Source organism: Triturus cristatus, chromosome 6 (assembly GCF_964204655.1).
Source record: "Triturus cristatus chromosome 6, aTriCri1.1, whole genome shotgun sequence".
NCBI lineage: Eukaryota > Metazoa > Chordata > Amphibia > Caudata > Salamandridae > Triturus > Triturus cristatus.
In genome coordinates, this window is record NC_140589.1 from 987,109,796 (window position 1) to 987,129,312 (window position 19,517).

Sequence of the window (19,517 nt, forward strand, 5' to 3'; positions counted from 1 at the left end):
ATTTAAGAACATATTCACAGCATCTTGTTAAATGAATGACTAAAGCAAGCCCAACCATTTGTTTCATGGCTGTTCCAGAGGGAGAGGGAGAGGGAGAGGGAGAGGGAGAGACTGACTCTCTGAATGACTGACGTCTTTGAGGCCCCTCACATCCACTGCATTAAGAGCAAGGTGAAAAATGTTGAAATTCTTGTACTTTCTGCCACTTTTCACAGCTCTCTCATGCTTTGCTGTACCAATTTTCTAACTCTATTTCTACACATCTAGATATAGGGCATGGGGATTGATAAGGTTACCAACTGCGCCCTCTGCCTTACAATTGTTCTAACTTTCAGGAAGGACACATCTCCTTTTCATGACCTTGCACTGGTGCTGATGATCTGCTGGTGAATAATACAGGTTATAAAAACAATAAAAGTGGTTGGTTCCCATTAGATAGTCCGCAATAGAAAGGAAAGTGCTCAAAGATACAATTAGATTTTTTACCAATTTTAAAATACTTTGTAATTATCATATATGTCAGAAATCTGTATATTACTTTGGGAGGGTGGAACCCCTACCAACTCAAACAAGCATTGGCATAGCCAATAGGTCTCGCCTTTGGGACCTTATAAGTGTTTAGCCATGCAACAGTTGCATAACTAAACACTTATAAGGTCCCAAAAGCGAGACCTATTGGCTATGCCAATGCTTGTTTTAACTGCTGCAATCTATTGAAGCCTCACGGGCGGCCGCGAAAGTGAAAGTAATCGCGGTAAAGCGCGACGCGCGCGCCCGCGCACATGCACTGCAGCTCTAGGCTGGCCTGGTAGCACTTTTTGGAGACCTCACAAAATGTCTCGCCAGACCAGCGCATGCGCTGGGTCAGGCGAGACCTAAAAAAACACTCTGCTTACAATAAAATGGAGTTCTGAGTGAATCTCTGCTTATCCACTGGTGGCTGTGGCACAAGCGTCCGGCAATCCCCAGAGAAGTATGTGCTAAGTTCAAGCAGTACCAACAATTTTAAGGTAAAGAACACAATACAATGAAATGCCCAAACCCATCTGGAAAAATAGAAAAAAACTGAATTCGCAAAATGACACCAAGATCTTCAAAATATGTTATGGAAAACCAGAGATACACATTTTAACATGTTCAAGGCCTAAGGCGCCTCGAAAAAGTCAAGCACTAAAGAAAATCGCCAGTTCGTGGTGGAACGGGACCTAAGAACATTTTCAGACCGACTGCAATAAAGTGGATGTCGGATATATACCAAGTGGGTTCTCCCAGTCAAATGTTTTACTTTCAAACTTAAGGCCTGATTTTTAGAGTTTGGTGGATGTGTTACTCAGTTAAATATCCGTTGTGCATTATTACAATTCCTTATATCCTGTGGCACTTGTAACAAGACGAACGGGATAGTCATCATGTTTGTGAAGGGCTATAACCTCTGCCAGACTCTAAATCAAGCCTTTGGTCTCCAACTGCTGGGAAAGCTGCTTCTGTTCTTTCTTGCAGCCCTTGCTCCTTAGGGGAGGCTTGTGGGCACAAGCCCTCTCTCAAGAAAGGCTGTCCTCCGGGTCTAGTCCACTTTAGTCTACTGAACCCACTTAGACTCAGGAGTCCTTGTGCTGTTTGTGTCCCTTAAGCAGATAAACAGGAGGCCACCCATTTGACCCTTGAAGAGCTCTTTCAGCCACTGACAGCCAGCAGGATTCAGGTATCCTTGTGTAAGCACTTTTCTGCCAACAGGAGCCAGTAGTCAGGACTCTCCTCCTTCAGATGGAGTCTTCCCAGGTCTGGGAATGTTTAGATGTGCCAGATTTATCCTGTGCTGTAGCCAGTGATTGGAGAGAATCTACATCCCAATCCTAACTATTTTCTTGTAGTCCTCCCACCCCCTGTTGCAGCACTTCTACTTTGCTTTCTGTAGAATTACCGAACTTACTCTTTACCAACCTGGCAGAACACCTGCCACATCGAAGGCCTGTCTTCGCCTTCTTGGTCATTCCCCTAACTAACATGGCCATTATGTATTTTCTTTCCTACAGTGGCTGGATCTTGGTTGTCTAGGGTATAAATAGGAGAATCTTCAAGCAATCAGAGGTAGTGAAAGAGCTACCCTTTGTTCTCCCAACTGTTCCTGTCCACTCCTAACAGCGAATCCCTGCTAAGTGGTCAGCAATGAACACCCTTTAGCCTTTCCTGGTCCCATTGTTCTCTGAACCAGGATAGTTAACTCTCAGCCAAAGATGAGTTTCCAGCTTTGGAGGTGTTATAGGTGGCAGAACTGGTTTTAAGAAAGTTTAGATCATATTTTTTTACAAAGTTGCTTTTCTGCTTAATAATCACACGCGATTCCACCAATAAGCTAGTGTGTAAAAACTATGCAGGAAATAATTTTGAGGTATTTTTCTGACCCATGCCTAACCTGAAGAGTGAAATAAAGATTTGTATCCCACCTAAGCCTATTAGGGAGAGGTCCAGTTAGCTTTTGGGGTTTCCCACTTTGAGGGCACACAAACTCTCACATGTAGAGTGCCCTGTTTTTATATTTTGGTTCCCTACCCTGTGAGCTTGCAAGGCACGCATTAGTGGTGAATTATTGATTTATAAAATTAGGCTTTCCCTACATGGCAAATGCATTTTTCACTGCCATGTGTCACTGCAGCATATTTAAATGTCATCCTAGATATAGCACAGTGGTACTCCTGGCAGAAATATATTTTTTCACATATGTGGGTGGTGTAAATATACACTGTCACCCACATATCACATTTAAATTTTCATCCCATAGGTTCACTAAAGTATACAAAAAGTGATGAGTGGAAATCTTGACTTACTCTCATCCCTTGATAATCACTCGGGCTGCATCCCAGTTCCAGACGTGGGTCCCTGTGCCACTAGAAACTAGGCACTCCAAACTGACGAGCCCAATATGGGTGAAACCAGTCTATGCTTGCTTGTATTGTGGAATAATAAGGACCTGAATTGGTACTTCAGGATGAACTGTTGCTTTATAACAGGACCTGACCGATTTGCATCTGGATGGGTCTAATCTGAGGTGCCATGGTAGGCAATAGAGCGATGGGCTGGAATGCTACCCCAAGCAATTGCCAGTGGTAGACCAATTGATAGCATTCCTCCTATCACCTTTTGTGTGTTAGGAACACTTTAGGCACCATTACACTTAACTTATAGGGAAGTTTATGCGTGTTTTAGAGGGGAAGCATTAGCACTTTACTAATGTTTAGCAGTGGTAAAGTGCACATAGTCCTAAAGCCGGCACATATTGGGTCCAGACAAAGTGAAAAAATGTGGATGCCTATACAGAAAATGCGGGTTTGCTACAATATGGTTTCCAACATATAAGAAGTATGAAAACATTGATATCCATACAGTGCCCTCCTATTTGTCTTCATTATGAGTTCTATGATAATGTTTTCTATCATGAGACCACTATATACCTGATCAGATCTTTTGCTTATGAGACCTCTCACAAATTTGTCGATTGATGTTGGTGTTTTGCTGTTGGTTTAAGTTTCCTAATCCATGTATTTTTCGTAGAATCAGTTTCGGCTTTGTGCTGAGCCTCGAAACAAGTCTAATCTCCATCCTGGATTGCAGCAGCGTGCAGAACATCTGTTCGGCTGAAACAGGCCTTGACTGTAGAGGATTGATAAACACGCCACACTGCAAGTCTGTTTTTAGCCCAGAGAGTCATTCTGTACGAAGACACTTGCAACCCGCAAACAACACAGGGAGCAGGCTGTATGTATTTCATGGAGATGGGCCCTGTGCTGCAGTAACACTTCATGTCCATTGGTTAGTTTGTGCTCTGGTTGCAGGTGGTTGGCACTACCACTCATTTTTGGAGTCCACGGCACATTTTTCATCAATAGACTTTGACGCAGGGCCTCAGAACAAAATAGAAAAGGGCATAATTAGTCTTTCAGTTGCGGTCTCTTGAGAACTTTTCCAGAAGTGTGTGTACATTATCCATCTTCTGTACTGCAACTGCACTTCCTCTAAACAGCATGCCAACAATTCTCCATCCTGGGAAAGAAAGCACAGCAAATTCTATTTTGAGCAAGCCAGAAGGTGTCAACATGAATGTGGGCCCTTGCTAACTTCTCTGTCCTGATTTCGGGTATTTCTCATCCATTTCCTGGTGAAGAAAGTGAGACTGCAGACCAAAGAGATAAATGTAATTACTTATTTATCAGCATTGCTGTCACTGCTGGCAAGTGGTTGCTCTGATAAAAAGCATTAAAGGCTTTAATTTTAATTAAAGTTGGTCATCCTTCTTTGCGCACAAATGTAGGAAGCCTTTACAAATCGGCAACATTCACACCATTTTCTCTTAGAATCAGATCAAAGCAATCTGGGGCTGGAGTATTGCAAGGCCTCTATCTATTTTTGCTGGTCATCACCGTCATTGGGTAAACTGAGTGCAGACTGAATTGTGGATACAGTAAGCAAAACATGTGTTCTCACCAGCGCATGTGCTAACTCAGTAAGTTACTAACTCTCTCAGAGAGAGCAGGAAAATGTGGCACACTGTTTTAAGGCAGGGCTTTCTGTGTTCTCTAGTTCTCTACATGAGCACCCCAACACTTGATGTGGTCCTCAAGGTTGGAAGGCCTCCACAAGGCTGGGTGTATCACAAGCCTTCTTCCAAGCATGATGTAGAGGGTGCATATGCAGAAAATTCGACTGGGTTTCCACCCATGCTGAGACTGTCTTTGTAATGTGAATTCATGTGAATCCCTGTTTTACATTTGGAAAGCCAGCCAAGGACTTTTTAACCAATGTTTAATTTGAGACAGTGGTTTCCTGTGCTAGGTACCGGCACTTAATTGCCAACACCGGCACTTATGACAGTCTGCCATATGGTGGCGCTGTTTTCTAATTTGAAGACCAGCACAACAACAGTTGTTTATTAATTCAATATACATTAAAAATGACAAATACCTGCTGCCAAAGTCATTCTTACAGCTTTGGGGGCCTGTAATATTCATAATTGTCACACTTGTACAAGAGTGGTGGTTAGTAGTTGGTTGTTACTGTAATTGGCAGAACTGACAGCGGCAATGTGCAGTACAAGCGGAAGTGGCCTCCTGATGAGGGCCCTGGTACTTTTTTTCAAATCAAGCACTACTCTTAACTGAGATAGTGTAGAATGTGCCTATAAACCCCTGTTGTGGGGGTGTCCCTGGGATCTTACCTGACTCCTCCCAAGTTTGTTCAGCCTCTTGGGTATTGGATTTGAATTAATGGAACAATTGTCTACCCCTAACAAGGAAGAAAGAAATAGAGATATGGTCATTTAAGAATGTGTTCCTTTTTTTTTTTTTTTTTTGATAAACAGATTTTATTGCAGTATGAAATCAGTGACATAGCCGTAAGCCATACAATTTACCGCAGCCCTAGCGGGCAGATTATCTTGTCTCCATCCTGCAGCATGTTACATAATCACAACTGACCCAAAACAGTTGTCTCCCATCCTCCCCACCCAATCTTCCCCTACATTTGTTCCTTTTGTTATGTATGGTTTCAGGAGTGTTTGTTACGTACTGGACATATGTCCCTCTGGTGTCACAGGAGGCATGCTGCTGTGCAATATGAGATATTGAGCAAAAGAATTTGAGAGATGGCATTGCATTTTCAAAGTATAGACTAGGTTTTCTTGTAGATGGTAGCCGATTCGAATTAAGTTGTAGGTAATAGCTCGGTCTTTATTGCACTTCCAACTTATAAGAGATTAATGATTATCCTTATTTTTTACAGCTATCACGACTAAATAAGAAGATCTCCTCCCCAATCAGACCTTTTTGAAAGGGGTGTGATGATCAAGAGGAAAGCGGTTCTGCATCTGAGACTCCTTCTTTGACTATAGAGCGTGAGTGGTGTTTGAACAAAAATTGGGTATTTCCTGTAGTTTACTCAGTGGGGGATGAAGAGAGCTTTGAATGAGAGTCATCTAGAGACAGAAAGCAAGGGCAGTGGTGATGTGATCATGTTGTGTCAGGTATAGCACTTGACCAGCTGCAGATTCTGAGTTTACTGATAAATTGTCTAGGAGGTCCAATTCACAGGGACAGTTTTCCTGTCACCTGTGAAAGGTGTGTCCTGTCCTGTCTTGATATAATGTCGGAGGAAGGAGTTCTTAGCCCCAGTTCCTAGCCCTAAATTGCCATATCCTTTGCTACATTACATTTCAAGAACTTATTTGTGTGGAGCAGGACCTTCTCCAGTTCATCACTGAACCTTGGTGATAGTGGTGCAAAGCATACATGCCATTGCAGCTTTCCATTTCATACATCAGTGCTACACTTTCAACTCAGAATTGTGATATGCAGTGGCAAAAGTGGAATTCGCTGAGAGCTTACCTAATGGAACTCCATGTAGACCCGGCAGCGCTCCTCTGCATTCTCTGATGGACGATAGGGTATGAGAGGCACATTCTAGAAGGCATCATAACCGTTTTAATCTGTTAACGTGTGTCCCCTAGCTGGATTGATTGTGCCTGTGAGCAATATAAAAACAAGCATTGGCATAGCCAATAGGTCTCGCCTTTGGGACCTTATAAGTGTTAAGCCATGCAACAGTTGCATACCTAAATACTTATAAGGTCCCAAAAGCGAGACCTATTGGCTATGCCAAGCGACTCTGCGGCCGCGAAAGTGAAAGTGAACGCGATAAACATCAAAGCAGCCGTGCGGCCGTGAAAGTGAAAGTAATCGCGGTACAGCGCAGCGCGCGCGCCCACGCACATGCACTGTAGCTCTAGGCTGGCCTGGTAGCACTTTTTGGAGCCCTCTCAATAAGTCTCGCCAGACCAGCGCATGCGCTGGGTCAGGCGAGACCTAATGATGTGCTGGCCTTGCCATACTGAAAACCAAGAGATGAGCGGTGCAGTTTTGGCTTGATTCACTCCGCTAACTGATTCCAATGTCTGTGCCTCGTGGGCAGCATTCTGGGATTCTGCCTTGTCTGTTCTCACTTTCAAGAGCTGAAGCCAGGCCTCATGGTCCTGGTAATGTGTGTGCAACGTTTTAAGGATTTCCTTGAAGCAAGGGATTATCTGTTCCTATTGCATTAGTGCTGGGTAATTTTTTAACCTGCTAGGATCATTGTAGAAATTGCAGGAAGCCAGGTCATTCTTTGTGCTGTACCCTTTGGTTGCTCCAGATGCAAATGCAATTCATCCAGCAAGTAGGGTGGGGGCGCTGAATCTGCCTTTGGACTCCTCACTAGCATTCTGTTTGAACTTGCATATGCTTGGGTAGACCCCACTGAGGCAATTGCACTAATTGGGGTAAAGACAAAGAAAATTGAACAGATTATTTTCCTGTAGGTTATCTTAACACCACCGACAATTCCGAATGGAAGCACCCATCACACTAATGCGCAGCACTGCAGGCACGAATTACAGCGACGCCTGCATCTCAGTGCGAATCACTTACCAATCTTAAACTTGCGAATGTCATGTTAATACCGAAACCCTACTCGCCTGGTGATGTGTGCAGCTTGCTAGCCCACTGTAAGCCATCGCAAATAGTGATACGCCCTTTATCATAGATGACACAGATATCTTCCCAATCATGCAAAACCCACTGCCTGCTGATGGCACTTTCTTTTCAGTTATGCAGTACTCATCCATTTGAGTCCTTTAGCTATTCTGCTCCCGTGTTGTCACAAAAAAACATGCAGTATTCATATCATAGCTGCCAAGTTTTCAACGTGCTTATGTGTGCCATTTTCAGGGGTTCAATGTACTTAGGACTGACATTCAGCTGCCAAATGTGTGACACTTAGAGTGACACTTTCTTGTGAGTAGCACTAAGCAATGACCCACGACAATGGTGCCAGGTCTAACACGTACTATAACATTACTTTGATTCTAATTCTTTAATGTAGTAAGGTGGATGTGATGAAAACAACAGTGCAGTAGAGAGGGGCGGGCCTAAGCATGGGAGGGGGAGGAGGAGTCGATCAATCCAGAACGTGTGTACAATGGATGGTAATCAACATTGAGGACCTAAGAAATATTTTTACCTCCTCTTCTCTCAGAGCACCAGCTCAAATACCAAATACTGTTAGCCTATTCTTACTCTATTTCAATCACACCAGTTGCCGTTTGCAGGGAGAGTCAATACTCTGCCCGCAGTGTGACACAGAAGCCAACATTATGAACATTGCAGGAAATCCGAGGAAAGAGAGGAGGGGAAAAAAGTTTGTGGAAGGCAGGAGGGAATAGTTGTTTATATTGTACCACATTGACAGCTACAGGTTTATCAGCCCAGTGTGTGCCAAAGTGATACCTGTGCTCGATCTATGGTTACTGTCGCTTAGGACTGCCGACAATCATAATGTCCAATATTTTTTACTGTTGCTAACAAAATGAAGGTTCATTAGAAACTTAATTAGGCCTTGGGTGCCCCATTGGCTTTGTAAATGCTTTTTCTATAAAATGTAGCTTTTCGCCATGCACTGGTATTTGCTTTGCCAATGCTAGTACAATTACGGCACAAGTACTGGTAAAGTCAGTGCTTTAAATGGGGAAAAATAAGTGCAGGTACTCATTACAATAGAGGCGTGGCAAGTGGGCGGGGCTAGGGGCGGGGCTAAGGGCAAAATAACATCATACATAGAGACTTCTGTACTAGTTGCAGCACATATTAAAACACATGAGAAATGTGTTTATGTCAAAAAACACAGATTAACTCATAACACAAAATGAAAGTCATGATGGCACTTTCTCCCGAATGGTCGCTGCGCACCTGATTGACAGTGCAGGGTCTGTCTAAAGACCCTGCCCTGTTAATCACAGCGTGACACAAACCTCTCACCCCCCCTACAGTTTGGGGACAATTAAATGGGTGGTGCTGGAATCTTAACCAGCAACTCTGTAAAAGGATACTTCAGCCAAGTTAATCACAAACTCCTCGGAGGCAGAGCGGCCTCTGCCCTGCACTGGAGCAGAGAAACTGAGACTGCCCTGCCGTGTATCAGGGTACCGGTACTCTCCCTGGTTACAGAGAAGTGCCGGTACTGACGGCAAAAAAATTCGGAAGTGCCGGTACTCAGTACCGGTGAGTACCGGCCCATTTAAAGCACTGGGTAAAGTTAATATGTTGGGCTGCAGCCATCTTGGGAAACAGTATTTTGTACTTTATTATTGTAGCACTGTTCCAAGACGGCCCTCATATTGCATCTAAATGTGGTATCTTGACACCATGTAGCTGCCATCTTAGAATAGCAAAGAATAATGAAATACTAAATAACATTCACAATGGCTGCCCGCCCCGATTGCGATTGAACTGCTTGCACCACAATTATACCAGCAGTGGCCAAGCAAATGCTGATGAACAATGAGCGATTGGCAGACATCGTTGCTGTGTTCAGGCTTCAAAGAAGATCTGGACATGGGGGGAACAAGGAAGGGGCATAAGAACACTAGCATGCTACCTTCAGCTGTGGAGACTCAGAGAGATCAGAGCCGCTGGATGCAAGGAAAGAAGAGAGAGAGCAAGAGCAGAGTCCTGGAAGCTGCAGGTAGTGAAGATCAATAATATTTAGGTAGGAATCGGCACAGTGGTGGGAAAGTGAGTTGGGGAATGGACAAGCGATAGCTGGGAGCAATAGGGCAAAAAGTAACACAGTGATTGTGTGGTGGGTGGGCAATGAGTAAGTGATAGGGAGCAATGGGGAAGGAAGCTACACAACAATCGAAAAAGAGGTAGGGAGATAAAATATTTTCCCATGCATTTCTATTGACTTTCATATTAGAATGAACATTTATTGCTTGAATGTAACCTTGTACAGCTTAACATCACTGATTTCAGTTCAAGTCATTCTCTTCATCAGGGCAGGGTCCTTCTCAGTCTGTGACATTGGACACGGTTGCTGTTCTCCCTTCTTCCTGGTGCCAGCTACTGCTTCCTTTGTGCTGCCTCTACTGCAGGCCTTAGAAGCTCCCTTGCTCCTGCCAGCAGCCATCTCCTTCCTCCCTTCCCTGCTGGCACTGTTTGCTATAGCTGCATCAATTGTTTACATTGCAATACTATACAACAATACTATGCAGTGCAAAGAGCACACTGTGAACACAGTTCACCAGAACACCACTTCTGCTGACTAAGGCCTCACTTGTAGGGTGAGTGTAACCTGTTACCATCCACCCATCCGGTCATGCACGTTGCCATTGACTCATGCATCTAATGGATGCTGCCTTATTCACCCTTTCCACTGGAATCAAGCTATCCTTGCTGAAGAGGGGTGAAACCCCGAAACCGGTCCTAGGATGCTTGTTTCCAGTCCAGGGAGGACCTGGCTTGGCAGTTCGGGCTGGACTGTTCCCATGAGGCACAGGGTCAAGACTGATTTGCATATGGCTGGGTTCAAACTGGAACGGCATGGTGAGCAAAAAAATGATGGATTTAGGCCCAGATCTCTGTACTGGGGTGAATGTATGACATTGTTCTGCATTCTGTCCATCAACTGTTGTTTTTGCAATTGTCACCCCGAGTGGGAAGGGTATGCCCAGACGTGGGTCCCGTGCTCTCCATGCCACTGGAATCAAGCTATCCTTGCTGAAGAGGGGTGAAACCCCGAAACCGGTCCTAGGATGCTTGTTTCCAGTCCAGGGAGGACCTGGCTTGGCAGTTCGGGCTGGACTGTTCCCATGAGGCACAGGGTCAAGACTGATTTGCATATGGCTGGGTTCAAACTGGAACGGCATGGTGAGCAAAAAAATGATGGATTTAGGCCCAGATCTCTGTACTGGGGTGAATGTATGACATTGTTCTGCATTCTGTCCATCAACTGTTGTTTTTGCCTTATTCACCCTTGCACATATTCACACTTTAAGTATCTATGGACTCTTTCACTCACTCATTAATCCATCCACATACTTATCCATCCACCTGTTGACACATTCTTACAGAAACCCACTATCTTGCCTATCTACCTCATTCACAGAGTGCCAATCTTTGAAAATGCTGTTTGAATTACAAATAGGGCTCCCAGTTTTATGGTATTTATTTTTTTGACATTGCCATCTGTATTTATCCATATTTATTTTTGGGTAATTGTATCTGTATTTATCCATATTTATTTTGGGTTTTGTTAAAAAATGAGTCTGAAACTGGTATATTTCCACGTTTATTTACAGATAGATATGAACTTGCGCTTGAATGCCTGCCAGGTTTCAGTGTTACGAACATCTGAAGAAGAGAAATCAGTGCGCCTTAAGTGAAAATATGCACATTTCAGTATCAACCTTGTGCATATCTCCTGCTGTTAAATCCTCTTTACTAAAATCCCTTTCTTTTTTAACCCCTTACCTATCAATCCACACAGCTATTGGCCTGGCAGTCATAGCAGAGAGTATTTAGAATCACCCAGAAGCAACCCATTTTCCGTTCTTATCCACATTTAAAAATAAAAACAGACAAGGAAACAAATGTTTTACTATCTGCATTTATCTGTAAAAATGGAAAACAGGGAGCCTTCATTACAAACTAGACAGTATTTGGGGTTTGCCTGTTCTTATTTCATAACTTAGTCCCATCTTCACATTTTTCTTACCTGACCCTTGATCAATGCAGTCCTTCATACATGTTCTCCTGCTGTACACATATGTTGGACCTGGCCCTTTTTGCAGGGTTGTGCCCAAACCTTTTGCCTTCCTCCTCCTATTTTCATGACCCTCTATTTGCTGGTTTTAGGACTGTGGACACTTTACCACTGCTAATCAGTGCTAACGTCTATGTGCTCTCTCCCCTAAAACATGGTATGATTGGTTTACACCAGTTTGGTATATTTAATTTACTTGTAAGTGCCTTGTACAGTGATATCCCATATACCCAGGGCCTGTAAATTAAATGCTACTAGTGGGCCTGCAGTACTATTTTTGCCACCCACCGATATAGCCTTTCAAAGCTGTCTCGGGCCATCCCCTGCAGGGCCTGCATGCACAGTTTACTGCCACTTTGACTTGGCATTTAAAACTACTTGCCAAGCCTTAAAACTCCCCTTTACTGCATATAGGCCACCCCTAAGGTAAGCCCTAGGTGGCACTATGGGCAGAGTGCTGTGTAGGTAAAAGGCAGGACATGTGCCTTTATTGTGTGGCATGTCCTGGTAGTGACAAACAGCCTATTTTGTTACTCACTACTGTGAGGCCTACTCCTCTCATAGGCTAGCATTGGGAATCCCCTTTAATGTGTTTGAGTGGTAATTCATGATCTGGAAGGGGTAGCGTTGCCAGGCTTGGTATGGTTAGAATGGTACTGATAAATCCCTCTTACCGGTGTAGTTAAATTTTACATAGCTATTTTAGAAATGGCACTTTTAAAAGTGGACTTTTTCTCTTTGCTTATAACTCATTGTTCTTTGCTGCGTGACTCCAATCCATGTCTAGCCCTTGGTGACAGCTACACTTTGTGCATACCTTCCAGACAGCCATCACACAGGAAGGATTGGGTGTGACATGGTTATATCTGCATACTGATGGTCTTCTTGGGCTGGGAGAGAAGGGGCGTTCACACTTTACATTTGTGTAGACTGGGTCCTCCCTTCCACAAAGGGCTCATTTTACCCCCTACTGATGACAGGGGCCAGGGCTTGGGTTGAAAGGGAGTGCTGTGTACTTCTAAGATTTGACGTTCCCCCTTGAACAAAGACAATTTCGAGTATAAGTACAAGGGCTCTGATGCCATGTTTTCAGAACACTTTGGATCTGGAACTAAACCTCTGTTAGAAGTACTGCTGTGCTGCTTAAAAGACTCACTTAGACTGCTTTTCTATTGTTGCCCTGCTAACCGCTGTACTCTCAACAGGACTCAGCTGGACTGGTTTACTGCTTGTTACCCTGTTGCTGCTGCTCCATGATACTGGCTCTACTCATTGCACATTACCAGTGGTCTGCTGGGCTTTCAAGAGAAACCGCCGTTAAGCTATCTGCCCCATGTGCTGGCCTGCTATCCTCCTTTGTGCCAGAGTGTTCTCCCAGAAGCCCAGCGCATTGTGAGCACTTTGTACTACCTACTCCTGGCTTGCCTGGCTTTATAAGTCCAGCTTATGTGGAGCGCTTTATAAATCCCCAGTGCTGCTTTCCATTTTCAGAGAGCACTGTATCCTCTCTACTACCGAAGAGATTGAGCAGCATGAGGCCATCCTGCGAGGCCCCATGCCCCTTCCTGTTGCCTACGTCCTTCAGGAAGGTTTCTCCAGTGAGAGAAGCTCACCGCATTACTTGACAATGTGTTGCACAGGGAACAAGCACGTCCCTTGAACCGGCATGCTGTCTACTACTGTATTGTCCCCCAGACCATGGAGACTGCCTAAGTGAGGCAAGCTCAGCATGGTCCCCCATATCCGGCTAGAAGGGAGTTGCCTGGTTTTCCGTTCCCACTGGCGATGTGAGAGCACTCTGTTCAGCATCTCTGAAGAGGGGTGAGGCTGCCCTTTGCTTCTACGTGGGTGGCACTGTGGCATCAATGTGACTCGGGCCGTGCTACATCCCGATTTCAGCCCCACGTGGGGTCTCCTAACAGGCACTGTGTGGAGGCAGGGGTCCTAGGGGGAATTGGCATAACTGACTTGCATGGCCCCCTGGGTGGTATCAACAGAACTGGATATTGTCGCTTAGGTACGCTCCAAGCTACCCCCCCCCCCCCCCCCAAGGTCACACTGCCAGTCACATTCAGAGGTCTTGGGGGCATTGCGGGATTGCTCAGTCCCGGCTGTTACCCCTGCAGAAGACTCCTGATTGTGGTGACACGGGTTTCTACAGGTCAATGACACAGCGCCCGGACGAAACTTAGCTGGAGATATTGTTTCCCACATTTTAAACTGCTGGATACGTTTTTTAATCGTTGGGGTTTCAAGGAACCCACCTTAGGCACCTGCACTTCTATCAGAAGTGCAGGTGCATCTGTACCTAATAGTTACTTTAGGCCTTACTGTGAAATTGAGGAATTCTTGTGTGCTATGTGACTCCTGCCTCATTTACAAAGTATTTATGAGTTAGGGTGATATTTGGTGATTCCTGTGTTTCCTTTATAATCTGATTTGCTTTCCATGACTTAAGTATTTACTACAGTTACTGATGTGCTTTTGGTGATCTTTGATAATTCATGTGTTTGCTTGATCGAACCGACCTACTGTATTTGTGACCCTGATGGGATATTGTATGTTGTTTTGATTCTTGCATTGTCAGGATAACAAGTAATCCTTCAGCATTAGCATAGTGTGCACAGTATTTATGATTTATGTCATTTTGGTCTATGTGTTAAGTACAATACATACGATATTTTTATATAATCATGTTTGGAGTCTTTAGTGGTATATTTATTGTGTTTCTGTGTGAGTGTGTTGCGCAAACACTTGTGCTACCGTTTCCAATTTTCAGTAGAAACCGTTTGTTGGACAACATAAATGTTGGGATGATGCCAGACTGAGTCTGTGCACCCCCCTCAGAATATGTTGGCCTATAGACCTGCTACCTCACAGTGGCACCACAAGTACCCCCAAACCTGGCAAGGTAACAAATGGTTTGGGCAACCTCAGAATACAACAACTCTGATTCTCCAGGGAATCGTGGTAAAAGATATAAAACCTTTTTGTGCAGTCACTCATGCTCACTCAGAGATATATATACAAGAACTTACACAAAGGTGCTTTTTCAATATTTATTGAACCATTGTGATTCTTGTATAAAATTATATGCGCTGCAATGATTAATAGACAGAATCAAGCAAAAGTGATTAGCAATATAAGGACAGTGAAAAGAATGAACGATACCACCATTGTGCTAAAACAGTGTGTATATGCTGGCATAGAAGTACTGGATATAGTGTACTCCTACTATGCATTCCCTAACCTAGTTGCGTAGAGCGGGTCTTCTGTCAAGAATTCTCTAGTGGATGATGTAAATCCCCATTACCTGATGGCAAGGTATGTAGGTCCCCGGTTTGGTCACAAGTTGGACATCCCCCCTCGCAGAGGGTAAACAGAAATCCGCTACATTGAGACGCCAACAATAGTGATGACCTTGCAATAACAGCAGAGTGCTCCTCTAATTTGAGCACAGAAGAACATGTGTATTTATAACAAGAGCATCCATTCTTCCTTGTCGAGGCTTCGGCCAAGCTGACGTTATTTATTGTCTCTGTGATAGTGCCGTCACCCTATGGACAAATAAAAAACAACATTTACACAATGCGTGTTCAGGCCTTGGACTGAAGGTTCAAGGTGTTGCGATAGTGTACCTTTGACGTGGTATTGTAAACAATGTGGTTTCAGATAAACTAATCCTGCACTGTCACACAAGCAAATGTGTGCCATAAGTCATTTATCAAAAAGAAGGCAACTTTAGAAATGCATACGTGCAAATTGTCAGTGTTTCTTTCTGAACCTAAGCTAGCTATGTGACACGCTATCTGATGATAAGCCTGACTGCCCTGCGCCAAGCTACCGAAGGGCAGGCACAGGTCATCTTTGGTGTGTTATTCACTTGCCCTGACTAGAGTTGTGGGTTCTGCCTGGCTTAGATGCATATCTTAGCCAACCAGAAACCCTATTTCTAACAACAGATGAGTTTGAAAAAGACCCTAAATAAAGTGATTTGTTACTAACTACTATTAATTTAAGTGTACTGCTATACATTTGTTGCCACGTTTATTTCTGCCAAGTCAACATTGTTAAGATTTTTGCTCCGTACATATTTAACATAGGATGAAGAAATAAATCTCTATAATTCATGTTAGCCTCAATCCGGCATTGTAGCTTAATATTGACCTTGCCTGATATTCCCTCATAACTAAGTTATTGAAAATCCCACTTCCCTGTATGGCAGCAGCTAACTATCTGATGGTTCACATAAACTGAAATAATCACTGATATTTGGTTGTTCGGACGAAAATCCCTAAAGTCCCTGGCCAGACCTGCAAGGGATTTAGACCTTGTTCCCCCAGGGAACATTTTGAACTGCCAAAACACTGTCTATCTTTAGTAGGATGCAGCATTAGTCCCATTCTTTGGTCCAACATTGAACTTCGTATCAGTCCGCCAGCAATTCCAGTCAATTTATGTGGAGTCTATGTTCTTGAGATGACCAATCTTCTTCTGTTGACAAGTTCCCATGGCGGGTGTCCCCATCCTGTCGTGCTGGCATCGAATTAAAAAAATACTGACTGGGTCTGAAACGGGCTGTCCTGTTTGAGCCCATATGAGTGAGCCAAGTCATCTCTTCCTGGGCTTTGTGCTAGAAGGGCACTTATTCTGAATACATTCGACCTCTCTGTAGGTGTTAAATCTTCAGACTCTGTAGCGCTTTGTAAGGGATCAGACCCGAAAATATGGCCAGGATGGAAGAGGAGAGGAGGCCAACTACTCTCGCTATCTGGCATAGGAATGTTGTCTGCTTCCAAAGAGTTTTATACAAGATTTGTCTGATCTTTGCCTCTTTCCTTGATGTCAGGCTCAGGGTGGCCTCTGTGGAGTCCAGACAAACCCAAGGAACGTCAGTCTCTGGGTGGGTGTGAGATGAGACCTCTCTTCATTGGTCATGAAACCCAGAGATCCCATAGAGACAGACCTCTGTCTGTAGATGTTCTGTTAGTCTGCATGGACATAGGTCCATGAGGAGGATGTCTTCGAGATAGACGATGAGACGAATGTCTCTGGCTCTGATGTATTCCATTGCTGACTTCAGCGTCTAGTGAAGCACAAGGGTGCCGATGACAGGCCAAAGAGTAGGGAGTGAAATTCCAACATCTGGTGTTTCCATCGGAATTGTACAAATCTGCAGTGAGGCCTGTAAATGGTAATCAAGAGAAATACATCCTTGAGGTCCAGCCATGCCAACTAGTCCTGTGAAAGCAGTTGGTTTTCTCTGAACGTGATTCCCCTTAATCGTTTTTTTATTTATATCTTATTATTAAACCTCATCGACAAAATTCACCATTGACATTTACGAGCAAGGGACCATACAGAATTCAATACTTCAATGTAAAACACAGGAAATCAAGTCACAGTGTACAAAGTAGAGTAAATCAAGGGGTTTCAGGAGTCTGTGTCCTTCAGAGGAGTTGGTGGAGTACAGATGTCCCCTCTGTAGTGGTTCCATGGCCCCCACACTTTATTCCATTTCCCAGGGCACCCCCTTGCAACAAAGACCGATTTCTCCCTGAACATACACCAGTCTAGCCCCTCCTTCCATTTTCCCAGTGCAGGAGACTGACGTGCGCTGCGCAATATGAATGAATGAAGATGTGCTTATATAGCGCATGGCTACCCGGAGGCATCCCAGCGCTGCGGAGTGCGAGTCAAGGAGGAGGTGGAATTATGGATATAGCCAGGTTTTAAGTTGTTTCCTAAATGACAGATGGTTGGCTTCCCTACGAAGGGAGAGGGGAAGAGTGTTCCAGAGTTTCGGGGCATTGTAGGAAAGGAGGCGGCCTCCTGCTCGAGCCCTTCTGATTCTGGGGACCACCGCTAGATGAAGTTGGTCTGAGCGGAGATTTCTTGTGGCTTTATAGGGTATCAGTAGGTTTTTGATGGCGGGAGGGCCTTTGTTGTGAAGGGTTTTATGCACGATACAGAGGGTATTGAAATGGATCCTCTCTTGTATTGGCAGCCAGTGTAGTGCGTCCAGGGCAGGCTTGGCTGAGCTGCGGCTATTGGTGTCAGTGAGAAGTCTAGCGGCTGAATTTTGGACGATCTGAAGATTTGAAATCACTGCTCTCGGTGCGCCCAGATAGAGGGCATTGCCATAGTCCAACCTGGATAGGACAAGTGCCTGGACCACAAGCTTTCTTGAATGGGTGGGCAGGAGAGGAAGTACTTTCTGTAAGGTGCGGTGTATACCATAGCAGGTGGCCGCCGTTTTCCTTGCTTGTGTTCTGAAAGTAAGATCATGATCGAGCCATATGCCCAAACTTTTTATCTCCTGTTTGGGTAATGGTGCAGGCCCCATACATGTTGGCCATGATTTGCTGGGATTGAAGCTAGCTTGATTACCCAGCAGCATAAGCTCTGTTTTGTCGCCATTGAGCTTGAGGTGAGAGTAGCTCATCCAACTGTTAACTTCTTTGAGGCATGAGCAGAGATTGATGGAGGACTGCTCTTCCTGGTTCAGTGCCACAATGAGCTGGGTGTCATCTGCATAGGTGACCAGTTGGATTCCAAATGGGGCGACTATCTGTGCTAGTGGGGACATATACACATTAAAAAGGGTAGGGCTCAGGGAGGAACCCTTGGGTACGCCGCATTGAAGGGGAACAGGTTGAGACTGAGCGTTCCCTTCAAATACCTGGAAGAATCTTTCTTCCAGAAATGACTCCAGCCATGATAGGGCTTTACCCGTTACTCCTACATTTCTGAGACGGTGAATCAGAATCCGGTGATTCACCGTGTCAAAGGCGGCGCTCAGATCTAAAAGGATGATGGCTGAGAATCCTCCATCATCCAAAATCTTCCGTGATTCTTCTACTACCGCAATTAAGGCAGTCTCGGTGCCCTGGCCAGGGCGGAAGCCTGTCTGTGAGGAGTGGGGCAGATTAAAGGTTTCCAGATGAGCAGAGAGTATCCGGTTAACATATTTTTCTGCGACCTTGCTGATGCCTGGAAGAAGCGAAATCGGTCGATAGTTGCCCAGATCCAGGGGATCCAGGTGTTTTTTTTTTAAGAGTGCCCTTACCATGGCATTTTTCCAATCACGAGGGACTATGCCTGAGGCTAAGGAGGCATTGACTAAGTTGGTGATGGGAGGGGTAATAGTGGGCATTGCCTGCTTCAGGATCTTGAAGGGAGCAGGGTCGCTTGGGGAGCCACTTTTTATTGATTCTATAATGTGACAAAGGAGTTCCTCAGACAGAGGAGCAAATGCTTTGAGGCAACTGTTGTTTTCCAGGGGTTCAGGAATCAGTATAGGGTCCGTCGTGTTGGGTGGGCGGAGATTAAGGATATTTTTAATTTTTGTGGAGAAGAAGCCTGCCAGGTCTTCACAGTGACGGCCGGTAGGATCGGCCGCCGGAGGGGGGTCAGGGGTTCGAGTGAGTTTTTTTACAATTCGAAAGATTTCTTTGGAGGAGTTGAGAGATGCTTTAATTTTTTCCTCATAGTAGGCAGCCTGTGTTGCTCTAATTGCTATTTTGTAGGATGTGATAGATGATCTGTAGGCTGATTTTTTCTCGCTTGAATAATCTTTCCTCCAGGCTCGTTCCAATCTTTTGCATTGTTGTTTTAAATTGCGAAGGCTAGGAGTAAACCAGGGAGATTTGTGAGGACCGCTTTTTTGTAGGCTGTTTTTGCGAGGAAGTACTGTATTAAGTGAGCTTTCTATCCATGAGTAGAACTTTCTATTTGCAGTTACAGGATTGGGGTCGGGGCTAGGAATGGTCCGTTCAAGTTTGTGGGTCCAATTCTTGATATTAAGTCTGGGCCAGTGTCGCGCCCAGGTTCGAGATGACAGCAGGTGAGTGTGTGTCTCGAGGGGGTGCCATGTGAAAGGGATCAAAAAGTGG

The 19,517-nt window shown here is 44.6% G+C and overlaps 1 protein-coding gene across 1 annotated transcript in view; it reads left to right on the forward strand.

The window, feature by feature from the left end:
- Window positions 1-19,517, forward strand: part of DTD1 (D-aminoacyl-tRNA deacylase 1) — a 642,381-nt gene that overhangs the window by 161,937 nt on the left and 460,927 nt on the right. The gene's annotated exons all lie outside the window — the stretch shown is intronic.